Below are 14,615 nucleotides of genomic sequence, written 5' to 3' on the forward strand. Positions count from 1 at the left end.
AATCATTGAAGGATTTAATTATCAATTTGATTGATGATTAATCTTATGTAAAGGTTGTAATAAATTATTTACTAATAGTTTATAAATTAAAAAAATAATTAATTAACAATATGATTGTTAATTGGCTCAATTTGATTGAGCAATAGAGATTGGATTAGATCTAATTGAATTAGATTCAATTAGGTTGGCTTTGGATTGATTGGATGCATCCCTATTGGATAACAGAACTTATTCCAATTGATCTCAGGAATGCAAATCAAATTCTAAGTTAAATAAAATTTAATTAGTTTTATATAGATTTTGATTGGATCAAATTTTGTTGGATAATAGGCTTGATTGGATCAAGCTCTATTATTAAATAGCTTCCCAGATATCCATTAAGAATCAATCCCTGGATCAATGAGATTTTAATTTAACTAATTTTTAATTAGATTGGGGCCTAATTAGTTTCATAATTGGGCTGGAACCTAATTAGTTAGTTTGTTATAATTAATTCTTAAATTTATTAGGATTGGGTCCAAGGGCTAGTTAGAGTTGGAACAAGATTCTTGAATCCAATTTGGAATAGGACTTAACCAACTTTCTAAAACCCATGTGCCTATTTATTCCCATGCCTCCTCTCCTTTTAATGTTGTATTTCTCCATGCCCACTCTTCTTTACTGTGAGATCCCATGCCCCACATAAGTGCTGTGCCCCCTTCTGATGTTCCATGAGAAAAGAAAGCTCTTCCCCTCTTCTTGTTGCCAAGAACAAAGGAGGGGCATCCAAGCGTCCAAGAGTTGGACGCCCCATACTCCACATGCCAACCCCTCTTCTCTTCTCCATCTTGAAGTGATTTTATGAGATTTTTGCTGCTAGTTCTTGGGCAACAAAGAGGGCTTCTTTGGTTGATTCTATAGCAGAAAATTAAAGAAGAAAGGTTCTTCCCAACAAGAGAAAGAGAAGGAAGAAGAAGGGTCATCTTTCTTATGCGCAGCTTTGGAGAAGGAGTTCTTCTTTCAGATTTTTTTTCTATTTTTTTTAAAATAAAAATTAGATTAGATCTAATTTTTAAAATAAAAATTTAGAAAAAAAATATCAAAAAAATTTAGTTGGATGTTTGGGGCTTCCTAGAGTTCTAGATCAAGGAGAAAAAAGAGAGAAGAAGAAAGAAGAACGGTTCTTCTCTTGGATCTCTCTTTTGGATTTTTTTAGAACATGATAGTCCATATAATTTTTAGCATAAAAAATTAGATTAGATCTAATTTTTATCATAAAAATTTAGAGAAAAAAAGTTCTTCTTAAAGGCATGAAAGAAAGAGAGAAAGGTCTATCTTGTGCATAGGAGAATTGAGAAGAAAGGATTCTTCTCTTGATCTCTACTGTAAAGATCTGATGTATAATCTAGGAAGAAAAAGAGAGGATCTCCTTATTCTTCATCTTTATCATATTTTTCTTAGATCAGCCAAAGTATGGTGTCTTCACGAGCTAGCACTTTTGAGGAGATCGATTAGCACAAGGACTTCGTGTGGTATCTGTAGAGGTCGGACACATATGTGACAGCCGAGTATCATGAAGAACCAACTACTACGGACTTTGGATGTGATGATCTACTACCCATACTCAGGTATGAAGTTTTAAACTTAAATTATAGTTAGATATGATCTAAATATAATTTAGATCTGATCTAATTACAAATAGATGTGATCTATACTTGCTGAATTTTAGATTTCAGATTTACAAACATATATATTAGTTCATATCATAAATTCTTTATGATAGTTTTAGATTTGATCTATGCATGCATTATAGATTAAATTATTTAATCTATATATGTTTCACTGTAAATTTTTTAAAAATGCATGCACAAACCATCACACTTACCTTCAAATGGTATCAGAGCGAAGGTTTGTTATGACATGAACATATATGCATGTAGAGTTGAAATCTAGATTTAGCAATGTATGAGATATGTTATGATCTGATTTTAGATATGATCTAATATAAAATTAGATATAATATAATTTAGATTAGATCTAAATTTTTGTATATATGATATGTGAATTAGATTAGATGTTCTGAGTAGCAAAGTACTCAGATTGGGTAATCACCAGACAGTCTGGTCATAGAAGAAAGTAGGATTACATGTGTTGCCCAGCTATGCAACCCAAGAGGGGGGGTGAATTGGGTTTCTAAAAATTTTAAACTTAACTTATACCTTATGAAGATTGTTTAACAATAGCAAGATAAATAAGGAGAGTATAGTTGATTCAAGGCTAATGGTTAAATGCAAGAATGCAAGAGAATAAAAAAATTCTAAAAGGAGAGCAATTAAGCACGACATAAACAAGAAGATTTATAGTGGTTCGGTGCCAACCTTGCACCTACATCCACTCCCCAAGCTCCTACTTGGGAATTTCAATCCACTAACTTGTATTCAACTTGAATACACTTGTCAGAACCTCCGACTCTAGCTATCCCAAGCTAGTCTACTTATTTCTCGGGTACAAGCCAACCCAATACAATCTGATTCAAGGTTCGAATCAACCTTCCCACGTTTTGGAACCCTTCCAAAATAAAAACAATAACTCAAAGGAGTATTACAATTAATAGCACAGAAAATACAAAAGAAGCTCCTTTAATGAGCGAATGAGGCTTTAAATACACTTTACTCAAATAGAAGAAAGCTCTTTCTGATTTTCTCAAGGGGGTTGGAGACTTGAATGAGCACTTGAGGAGTTGGTGAACTTGAATTAAAAGCTTCTTGAATGCTTTGAGTGGGCTCTTGCTTAGGGCTAAAAAGTATGCTTGAAATTCTCTTTTAAAATTCTTCCCTTTTTCTCTATCTTTCTTTCTTCTTTTTGATTCCCACCTTTAAGTCCTTTTATATATCTTCAAATAATGGTGGAGAGTAATCTGGGCTGAAATAGAGCTGTTAGACCACATTAAATGAGTATTAAAAGCAAATAAAATGGATGAAAAAATTAGCCGTTGTGGAATTTTTTCATCATAGGGGTCGACTCATAGGGTCGACTCATGCTCATTAGTCGACTCATAGGGTCGACCTCTGTGGAAAATAATAGAAAATAATGGTTCTATAATTTTGGCCTAAAAGCATCAGAGGTCGACTCATGCCTGGGGGTCGACCCATGGGGTCGACTCACAGAGAGTGCCAGCCAAAATTTCAGCGTGCCGTTTAGCTCTTTAAGCCATGAGTCGACTCATGGGGTTAACTCACAAATGAAAAAACCTAATTTTCTTGCAAAATATATTTCCAAAAATATTAAAATTTTCTTCAGTAGATTGCACGTCTTTTATTCTTGTTCTTGAGGCTTCTGAATCAGATATTGATGAAATTATGATTTTACCCCTGAAATATAATAAATCTTTTTCCAAGCCAAAATCATTAGTAATCCCCTCAAATGCTTTGTAATCATCAAAATCAATTCAAGGAGCAACAATCTTCCCCTTTTTGATGATGACAAAATACTTGAGCAAAAGCATATATAAAACATTGAACATAAATTTCAAATTTATAAAGATGCATCACTTAAATATCATAGCCAAGTATTGGAACGAAATGCATCATAAGCAGTTTTAAGACAGATTGGAGATTTGCTATAGATTTCAAATTTGGTTATAAATTTGAAATTTACTTATAGTTCAATCTGTATTGCTTTTGTTGCTCAATCTCAATTTCGATTTTTGGATTTTTGCTCAATCTCAATCTTAATGTTCAATCTTTACTGCTCTTATTGCTTTGCTCAATCTCATCAATCTTGATTCTCTACTCCCCCTTTTTGACAGCATCAATCTTGATTCTCTACTCCCCCTTATTGAATAATTAAAATTTTATTTTATTCCTTCCTTTTGATGGGATCAATTTTACTTCTTTAGCTTTCTTCTTTAATTGCTTGTTTTGTATTGCTTATTATTTTACTCTCCCTCAACATAGCAATCGTAAACGATACATCAATTTGGTCACTGAAAAGATCAAGTATTTCACAATTTAAAAGTAATTCAAGTTGATCACATTCAGAGATATTCATTGAAAGACAAAGGATATATATATATATATATTCAAAAGATCTTTGAGTACAAAGATGTTTTAATACATAAGTGTTGACTTAGAGTACAAAAGACATGGATAGTAACTATCCAAAAGTCAAACAGTCAACACTAGATACCATTGCATTACATATCCTAGACAAAAACTAAAGAAAAGACTGACTACTCTGGATCTAGTAGAGATCATGACTGGATGGATCAGAGTCAGATCAATCGGAGATGGGATGAGGAGATGAAGGATCACGACCATGGGCTCGACCTCGACCTCGTCTGCCTCTGCCACGGGTGGAGGTGCCGGCACGAGTGGAGGGATTGAGGATCCTAAAGGCTGTGAAGCAATGGACTGTGCTACAAGTGATAGTCTGATAGTGTCCAGAAGGTTTAAGGCTCTTGAAACAGATTGTAGCAGTGCAGTGAACTGAGTGGAAGCATGCTCACTAGAGCCTCTGATCTCTCTCCTCAGAAAGTCAAATCCGCTCTCCAAGACTCCTCGCAGTCTGGCTGCCTCCGCGATAGGTCTGAGACCTCAGTGATGTCCTCATATGGCTGTGGATGGGCTAGAGTCAGTACTTGCCTCTGCAAGTTAAATACTCTGGCAGTCAGTCTCACCACACAACCCTCAAGCTGCTCGATGCGAACTGACTGATCAGAAATCATCTGGAACACAGTGGAGATGTCGGGGATCAGTGCCTGATCAGATATATCATGAAATGTCGATCCCTGAGCAGAAGCTGAAGTACCCATCTGACGAGATAGTATAGAGGCTACGCACTGAGATATCATCTCTATCTGGTCGTCAGCCAATCTGATCTCTGAGGGAAGTGCTCTGCTGTCTGGCTGCCGGACTGGAGTGTGCCTCCTCGTAGACTCTGATGGCCTAGCCTCATGGTCAGAAATAAACTGAATGTCTGGAGATACAGCCCTATGATCATGGAGAGGTGATGAAGGACCTTCCTCCTCAGCTCTCTCTTCTACACCTTTAGTCCAACCACCATCAGTCTTAGTAAATCCCATGCGGTGCAAAGTATGGCGGTTGATGGTGTCAGAGTGAGAAAGCTTAGCTACAGCCTCCCTCTCAAAGCTAACTCCAAACCTCCTGAATACTAAAGTGAGAGCCATACCGAAAGGCAGATGTGCCTTGGATCTATTTAGGGTTTCTTTCATAGCCTCAATCATTAAAGCTGGGAGGTTCAGGGGGGTTTGGGTAATCACATGAAACATAATACAGATATCTCGATCAGAGAGAAGATCATGTCTACCACTTCTAGGGAAGAATAACTTAGTTACCATTTGGTGTAGTATCCTCATCTCAATGGAAAGGATCTTGGCCTCTAATTTGTTTAGGCTTTCCGAGAAGGTTTTTCCTAGAATCACATTAATTTCCTCCTCCTTAACTGAGAGTTCCATGCTTGAGCATCCCTCACAGGGTAAAGGAAGAATTTCTCCCAAAAGCATAGGATCTAGACTGATTTCTATACCCTTAACAGTGGATCTTACTGTTTCATTGCCATAGCTCAAGTTCAGATAAAATTCTCTAACCAGATCCACATAGGTATTTTCTTTAAGTGAGCAGTAGAATTTCCAACCTTGATCCTTGATTTTTGATCCGACAGAGAACCCCTCCTTTTCAAAAAATCTGAAATCTATGTTTTTGCCGGGTTCTACCTTCCTATCAGATAAGGGAATCTTACTGGGGCTTATTGGAGATCGAGAAGTAGCTGGAGAAGATGTCAGAGCAGGGATTGAAGCTGATGAGGTCTCGGTTGCCTGTCTCTTCCGGCGCATACCCTCTTCCAACCTGTGGATCGATTTTTTTCTTTGTGGGAGCTTCATTTTCGGAGCCATTTGCACTGACGAGACTAGCACGGAGCTTGGGAAAGCAAATGTGAGGGTGAGATGGAGGGTTTCTAGCGGAAGGATAGGGATTTTTGGAGGAGTGATACCCCGATTTGGAAGAGACGGGTAGAATCTAGGGCATGCTCAAACCGCTCCAAATGAAGAGGGAGAAGGGGAGGAACTTGGTTCCTAAGGGTCGATTTGAGGTGTAAGAGGCGGTGGGAGAAGAGTCTTGAGGGAAAACTTGGGTTTGGAGAAGAAGAGGAGGGGACCTATGGCTTGGAGGAAGGAAGAAGACGATGTGTCGGGTCGGCTCAAGGAGGGATTTTCAACAAAAAGAGAGAGAGCCCGTGGGATTTGGCCAAAAATTTCAAGTTTGCCCTTGGGTCGACCCTAGGGGTCGACTCATGGCACAGAGAAATTCAAAAAAATAATGAAACAATTTTTAAAAAATTCGAAACTTTAGGAGAAGGATATTTACTCAAAGATTAATTATGAGAATGATAATTTTGAGCTTTTAAGCCCAAGAGAAATGATGAGAATTAAGTTCAAAGAGTTTTTGACATTGATCCCTTGGGATCAGTGTGACATTTAAGCAGATGGATCAAGGATTCCTAATTCTCTCCTAATTTCACAAAATCTATCTTCACTTAGGGCCTTTATAAAGATGTCGGCTAATTATTTTTCAGTACAAATATAGTCAAGAATTATGTCTTTATTTTGAACATGTTCTCTTATGAAATGATGCCTGATTTCAATATGTTTAGACCTAGAATGCTGAATTAGATTTTTGGTAAGATTTATAGCACTAGTGTTATCACATCTTATGGAAGTTTCATTAAGTTTGATACCAAAATCTTCGAGTTGTTGCTTAATCTACAAGATTTGAGCACAACAACTTCCGGCTGCAATGTATTCGGCCTCGACCGTAGACAGTGCTACCGAATTTTATTTCTTGCTAAACTAGGAGATTAGGTTAACTCCAAGAAATTGGCAAGTTCTACTAGTACTTTTTTTATCTAATCTATATCCAGCAAAATCAGCATCTGAATATCCTATTAAGTCAATTAATGAGTCCTTAGAGTACCATAATCCTAGAGTTTGTGTACCATTTAAATATCTAAGAATTCTGTTAATTGCATTCAAGTGTAATTCTTTTGGATTTGATTGAAATCGAGCACAAAGACAAACACTAAACATAATATCAGGTCTACTAGCAGTTAAATATAGTAGAGAGCCAATCATACCTCTATAAAATTTTAAGTCTACACTTTTACCTTCTTCATCCTTGTCAAGCTTACATGAAGGGCTCATGGGTGTGCCAATTACTTTGGAGTTCTCCATTCCAAATCTTTTGAGTAATTCTCTTGTGTACTTGCTTTGGGTGATGGAGATTCCTTCCTTTGTTTGTTTGATTTGGAGTCCGAGGAAGAATGTAAGTTCTTCCATCATGCTCATCTCGAACTCCCCCTGTATGAGTTTTGCAAAATCTTGACAAAAAATTTTATTAGTAGACCCAAAAATAATATCATCAACATATATTTGTATAACTAATATATCATCTTGATTTCTTTTAATGAAAAGGGTTGTGTCTACATTACCTCTTGAAAAACTATTATTAAGTAAAAATTTGCTTAGCCTTTCATACCAAGTCCTGGGTGCTAGTTTCAAACCATATAGAGCTTTATTTAATTTAAAAACATGATTAAAAAAAGCATGATTTTCAAAACCTGGGAGTTGTTCTACATAGACTTCTTCAGCAATATATCCATTTAAAAAGATATTTTTAACATCCATTTGGAATAATTTAAATTTCATAAAGCAAGCATATGCAAGTAGAAGTCTAATTACCTCTAATCTAGCAACAGGTGCAAAAGTCTCATCAAAATCAATTCCTTCTTCTTGATTATAACTTTTAACAACCAATCTTGCTTTATTTCTTATTATATTTCTATGTTTATCTAATTTATTCCTAAAAACTCATTTTGTGCCAATTATTGAATAATTTTTAGGTCTTGATACTAAAGTCCATACATTATTTCTTTCAAATTGATTAAGTTCTTCTTACATTGCATTAATCCAATTATAATTTTTTTCAGCTTCTTCAATGGTTTTAGGTTCAAGATGAGAGACAAAAGCAAAATGATTGAATGCATCTTTAAGTGAAGAACGAGTTCTTACACCCTGTGAAGGATCATCAATAATTAGTTTCTTGGGATGATTGTGAACATACCTCCATTCTTTGGGTAGATCATTTGCACCTTGAGGTTGTTCTTGTTGTTCTTCACCTCTCTCATCCTGTTTGTCTTCATGTTCCTCATCATCTTGAATTGTTGAATCTTTCAGAGTGATCTCCTTCATCCCTTCTATAAGAGGATCTACATCATCAACACCTTTATTCTTTCTTGAAAGAAGATCGTTAGTTTCATCAAAGACAACATGTATTGACTCCTCTACTACTAAAGTTTTTTTGTTAAAAATTCTAAAAGCTTTACTAGAGGAGGAGTAACCAAGAAAAATCACTTCATCGAATTTTGCATCAAATTTTTCAAGTCTTTCTTTACCATTGTTTAACACAAAACATCGGCAACCAAAAATATGAAAATATGCAATATTAAGTTTTCTTCCTTTCCAAAGCTCATAGGGGGTTTTCTTTAAAATTTGTCTAATTAAAGCATGATTTAAAATGTAATATGCTGTGTTAATAGCTTCCGCCCAAAAGTACCTTGGAAGGTTGCTTTCACATAGCATGGTACGAGCCATTTCTTCAAAGGTTCTATTTTTTCTTTCTATTACTCCATTTTATTGGGGTGTCCTAGGTGCAAAAAAATTATGGCCTATTCTTTTTTCATCACAAAATTTTTTAAAATCTTGATTTTCAAATTTGGTTCGATGATCACTTCGAATATTTTGAATTGAAAATTCTTTCTCATTTGTGACTTTTCGGTAAAATTTAGAAAAACTTGAAAAGTTTCATCCTTGTGTGCCAAAAAGAAAACCCATATAAAACGAAAGAAATCATCAATAATTACAAAACCATATCATTTTCCTCCTAGACTAGTAGTTCTAGTAGGTCCAAATAAATCCATGTGCAATAGCTCTAATGGTCTAGAAGTTGAAACAATAATTTTAGATTTGAATGAAACTCTTGTTTGTTTACCTAGTTGGCATGCATCACAGATTCTATCCTTTTCAAAGTTCAATTTTGGCAAACCAAGAACCAATTCCTTCTTAATGAGTTTTGAAAGTGAATGCATGCTAATATGTGCAAGCCTACGATACCAAAGCCAACTAGTCTCATTAATCTTGGTATTCAAGGATACTAGGCATTGTATGTTTATCTTGGATAGATCATTCAAATCTACTATATAAACATTACCATGTCTATGTCCAACAAATTTAATACCTTCATTAATAGGACTAGTTACAATACAAACAGAAGATTCAAAAATAACTTTATATCCTTTATCACAAAATTGACTAATGCTTAGTAAATTATGCTTTAAACCATCTACTAATAAAATATTTTCAATGTACTTAGAGGGAGTGATACCAATGTTACCTATATCGATGATCTTTCCTTTACCATTGTCTCCAAAGGTGACCATCCCTCCATTCTTAGCATCAAGTGTGATGAATTGGGATTCATCACCAGTCATGTATCTCGAGCATCCGCTATCAAGATATCATTTCCTGTTTGCTCCTTGGGATGCTAGACACACCTGCAGGCAAAAGTCAAGTTTTTGCTTTAGGTACCCAAACTTTCTTGGGTCCTTTTTGGTTAGTCATAATGGTTCCTTTTGAAACTCATATTTTCTTTACATTTGAGTTTACAGATTTGTTAGAGAAACAAGTGTATGAAGCAAGTAATATTAGAAAACTTGTTACTTGAAGAGTTTACATAGATATTTTTTAGATACTTTTATTTCTTCAAGGGGTTATAGCCAAGTCCAGCCTTATCATACACGACCTTTTGATTTTCAAAAATCATATTAAGTTTATTAGAACTCAAGGTGAATTTTTTAACTATTGATTTTAGCTTGGCAATTTCATTCTTTAAATTTTGATTTTCTTGAAACAGGATAGATTTTTCAATTGAAATGCTCTCATTTTGTTTCAGTAAAGATTGATTTTTTGATTTTAGATCTTTGTTCTTTATCCCTAGTTTCTTTAGTTCATCAATTAAATCATAAAAAGCTTCATGAAGTTCTTCAAAGGTAAAGTCACTAGGAGTTTCGAAATTTTCTTCATTTTCATGTGCCATAAGGCACAAGTTGGCTTGTTCAGTTGAGTCTTCCTCTTCGGAGCTTGAGTCATCACTTCCACTCCAAGTGGCCATCATGGCCTTCTTCTTGTACTTCTTGGGACCTTTCTTCAGTTGTAGGCATTCAGACTTGAAGTGTCCCAGTTTCTTGTATTCATAGCAGATAAGGGGTTGGTCTTTATCCTTTTCTTTGCTATGTTCTCCTTTTATGAGTGGCTTCTTCCTCATTCTTTGTTTCTTTTTCCTCAAAAATTTCTTGAACCTTCTGGTAATGAGAGCCATCTCTTCATCCTGCTCTTCATTTTCGATGTCATCAGTTTCTTCATCAAGTTGAGCTATAGATTTGAGGGTGATTGTTCTCTTCTTTTTGACTTCTTCCTCTTGATGTTATTTCATGCTCAGCTCATGTGTCATCAGTGATCCAAGAAGCTCTTCCAAAGGTAGGATGTTCAGATCTTTGGCTTCTTCGATAGAGGTCACTTTGGCTTTCCAAGTTTTTGATAAGGACCTGAGAATCTTTCTTACAAGCTCACTGTTAGAATAGGACTTATCAAGACTCTTTAAACTATTTATAATATCAGTAAAATGAGTAAATATTTCAGTTATAGATTCATCATGCTTCATTTTAAAAAGTTCATATTTATGCACGAGCATGTTAATTTTGGACTCCTTTACTTGATTAGTTCCTTCATGGGTTACTTCTAATCTATCTCATATTTTTTTAGCAGACATACAAGTTGAAATGTGATTGAATTTATTAGCATCAAGAGCACAATACAAAATATTCATAGCTTTAGCATTTAGTTGGGTCATTTTTTTATCAACCTCATCCCAATCTTTTTCGGATTTGGCTGATTCCACACCATCAATAATTTTAGTGGGTGTGTGAGGGCCGTTTACTATGATACTCTACATATCATAGTTGAGTACTTGAATGAAGATTTTCATCCAAGCTTTTTAATAGGTATAGTTGGACCCATTGAAAAATGGAGGTCGGTTAGTGGACTACCCCTCGGCTAGAGAAGTGCTAACTTGAGTTGTCATAGATCTTTAGCTCTTTGATTGGTTAGATCAAAGTAGGGCTAGAGCACCGGGCTCTGATACCACTTGTTGCCCAGCTATGCAACCCAAGAGGGGGGGGTGAATTGGATTTCTAAAAATTTTAAACTTAACTTATACCTTATGAAGATTGTTTAACAATAGCAAGATAAATAAGGAGAGTATAGTTGATTCAAGGCTAATGGTTAAATGCAAGAATGCAAGAGAATAAAAAAGTTCTAAAAGGAGAGCAATTAAGCATGATACAAACAAGAGGATTTATAGTGGTTCGGTGCCAACCTTGTACCTACATCCACTCCCCAAGCTCCTACTTGAGAATTTCAATCCACTAACTTGTATTCAACATGAATACACTTATCGAAACCTCTGACTCTAGCTATCCCAAGCTAGTCCACTTGTTTCTCGGGTACAAGCCAACCCAATACAATCCGATTCAAGGTTCGGATCAACCTTTCCACGTTTTGGAATCTTTTCAAAATAAAAACAATAACTCAAAAGGAGTATTACAATTAATAGCACAGAAAATATAAAAAAAGCTCCTTTAATGAGCGAATGAGGCTTTAAATACACTTTACTCAAATAGAAGAAAGCTCTTTCTGATTTTCTCAAGGGGGTTGGAGACTTGAATGAGCACTTGAGAAGTTGGTGAACTTGAATTAAAAGCTTCTTGAATGCTTTGAGTAGGCTCTTGCTTAGGGCTGAAAAGTATGCTTAAAATCCTCTTTTAAAACTCTTCCCTTTTTCTCTATCTTTCTTTCTTCTTTTTGATTCCCACCTTTAAGTCCTTTTATATATCTTCAAATAATGGTGGAGAGTAATCTGGGCTGAAATAGAGCCGTTAGACAATATTAAATGAGCATTAAATGCAAATAAAATAGGTGAAAAAACTAGCCGTTGCGAAACTTTTTCGTCACAGGGGTCGACTCATGCTCATGGGTCGACTCATAGGGTCGACCTCTATGAAAAACAACAGAAAATAATGGTTCTGTAATTTTGGCCTAAAAGCAGCAGAGGTCGACTCATAGGGTCGACTCATGCCTGGGGGTCGACCCATGGGGTCGACTCACAGAGAGTGCCAGCCAAAATTTCAGCATGCCGTTCAGCTCTTTAAGCCATAAGTCGACTCATGGGGTCGACTCACAAATAAAAAAATTTAATTTTCTTACAAAATATATTTCCAAAAATATTAAAAAAAAATTCAGTAGATTGCACGTCTTTTGTTCTTGTTCTTGAGGCTTCTGAATCAGGTATTGATGAAATTATGATTTTGCCCGTGAAATGTAATAAATCTTTTTCCAAGCCAAAATCATTAGTAATCCCCTCAAATGCTTTGTAATCATCAAAATCAATTCAAGGAGCAACAACATGACCCTCTCTTTCCATTCAACGAGGTGCTCTTATGGTGTGTAGGGATGCCACTGTGAGGTCCCATGAAGAAGAAAGCGAAAGAAGAAAACTTACTTTCTTGCAAAATCCTAAATCTTGAAACCCTATGTGTTGTTGTATGTGATGCAAGTTGCGAAGAAACTAGTTACATCTAATCTTGATTAATCAAAATTATTTTGATTTAAAATTATAAAAATTTAGATTTGATCTAAAAGATTTTATGATTTAATGTAAAAGGTCTACATAAGAAATGAAGGAACCAGATCTAGGATTTCAGGATCAGATCTTGAAACTTTTTTCAGATCAGGCAGCGAAAGACTAAAATAAATCAAAATTTATTTTATAAAACTAGAGAATCTCTAGATCTAAGATCCTATTATATGATTATTACATGGTATTAAATCAAAAATTAAAATATAAAAAGTAAGAACTACATGTTGATCATATCAACATGTTTCTATACTACATCTAATGTATGTAAAATATAATAGATCAGATCTATTACCTTGCAAGTTAGACGTTCCAACTTTGCTGATCCAGACTTGAGAATGATGTTATGAGCCGCACATGTATCCGACCTCTAGGAGTCATCCACACGAGCCCACGAATCACGATCAGAAGTCCTGATCCAAAAAATCAGCACAGTATGCTAGTACTGTGCTGATCCTTCTTCGATGGTCAATCAGATGCCTCCTTCTTCTTGATTTGGACTCTTCCAAAGATGAAAAGTAGGAGAAGGAGTTTTAGATGTGAGACACTCTTAGAAAACTCACAGATGGAGGAAGGAAAGAGGTGAACACAGCAACCCTAGAAGAAGATCCTCTTCTTCTTCTGTTTGCTCTAACCCAGACACTTAGTTTTGTGTCTATTATATCTCCATGCCCCAACACCCTTTCTCCTTAATTTTCACATGCCCCAAAGGTCTCTCAATGCTCTATAATCTATAAAAATTTTAAGAAGAAATTTATCTTAAATAATGAGATATGAAGAATCCTTGTCTAGGTCAAATACCTAGTCAAGAAAAATCCAAACAGGGCAAGACAAGTGGTGCCCAACTCTTGGGCGCCCCCTTCTTCTTTTTCTGCCATGGACCACCAATAAAGGGCACATAATATGTGCCATAAAATTCATGAAAATCTCAAAAAAAATTGAAAAAAATCAGTACCATAAGGAAAGAGTTTTGATTTCCTAAAATTCTATCTCATAGAATTTTAAATCCAAACTAATTCCTACTTTGATTTGGTCCACAACCACATTCCATATAAAAGAGAAAGAGTGGAAAGCTTTAGGTGTGCATGAAGGCCTGGGAGAGAAGATTTTGTCGCACAAAATAAGAGAGAGTGGGCGTGGGGGGCTAAGGTGGTGCAAGGTGGAATCCTAGTCTTACTAGGATTCAGTCTATGACTTATTCAAATTTGATTTCTCAAACCAAATTAAATCAAAATTAAATTAACCTAATTAAAATAGATCTTAATCTAATTAAAAACTTAATTTAATCAAATTAAATTATATTTAAATTTGATTTAATTTTCTAATCGAATTGAAAATTAGGTTGACCCAAGTCCTAATTGGACTAGGACTAGTTTTTTCTTACATTTGGCTTATCCAATAAACCAATTGAACTTGATCCAATCAAGTCCAAACTAAATCTAATTAAATTATATTTAATTAGACTTAATCTCAGCCCATTGGGTTAATCAAATTAAGTCAATTAACAATCGAATTGCTAATTGATCATCCTGCAACACTTGCACTAGGTTAAATGTCAATCGTATTGATCGTTTAACCCTACAACGATTCTTAATCGTTGATCAACTATCCAATCGGATCATAAACTCTAATATTTGTAACCTCATAGGTCCGAACCTAAGTGAGTAGTATAGGAATAAATTTCTGTACCAATCGAAGTGACCATCTAGTAATGGTACCCGATGGTCAGATAGGTCGAATGTGTAGAACAACATCCTTAGAACCCATGCAGATATAGTTTCCATATAATTCATCTCCTTGACCAAAATGCTC

This window comes from Elaeis guineensis, chromosome 1 (assembly GCF_000442705.2).
Source record: "Elaeis guineensis isolate ETL-2024a chromosome 1, EG11, whole genome shotgun sequence".
NCBI lineage: Eukaryota > Viridiplantae > Streptophyta > Magnoliopsida > Arecales > Arecaceae > Elaeis > Elaeis guineensis.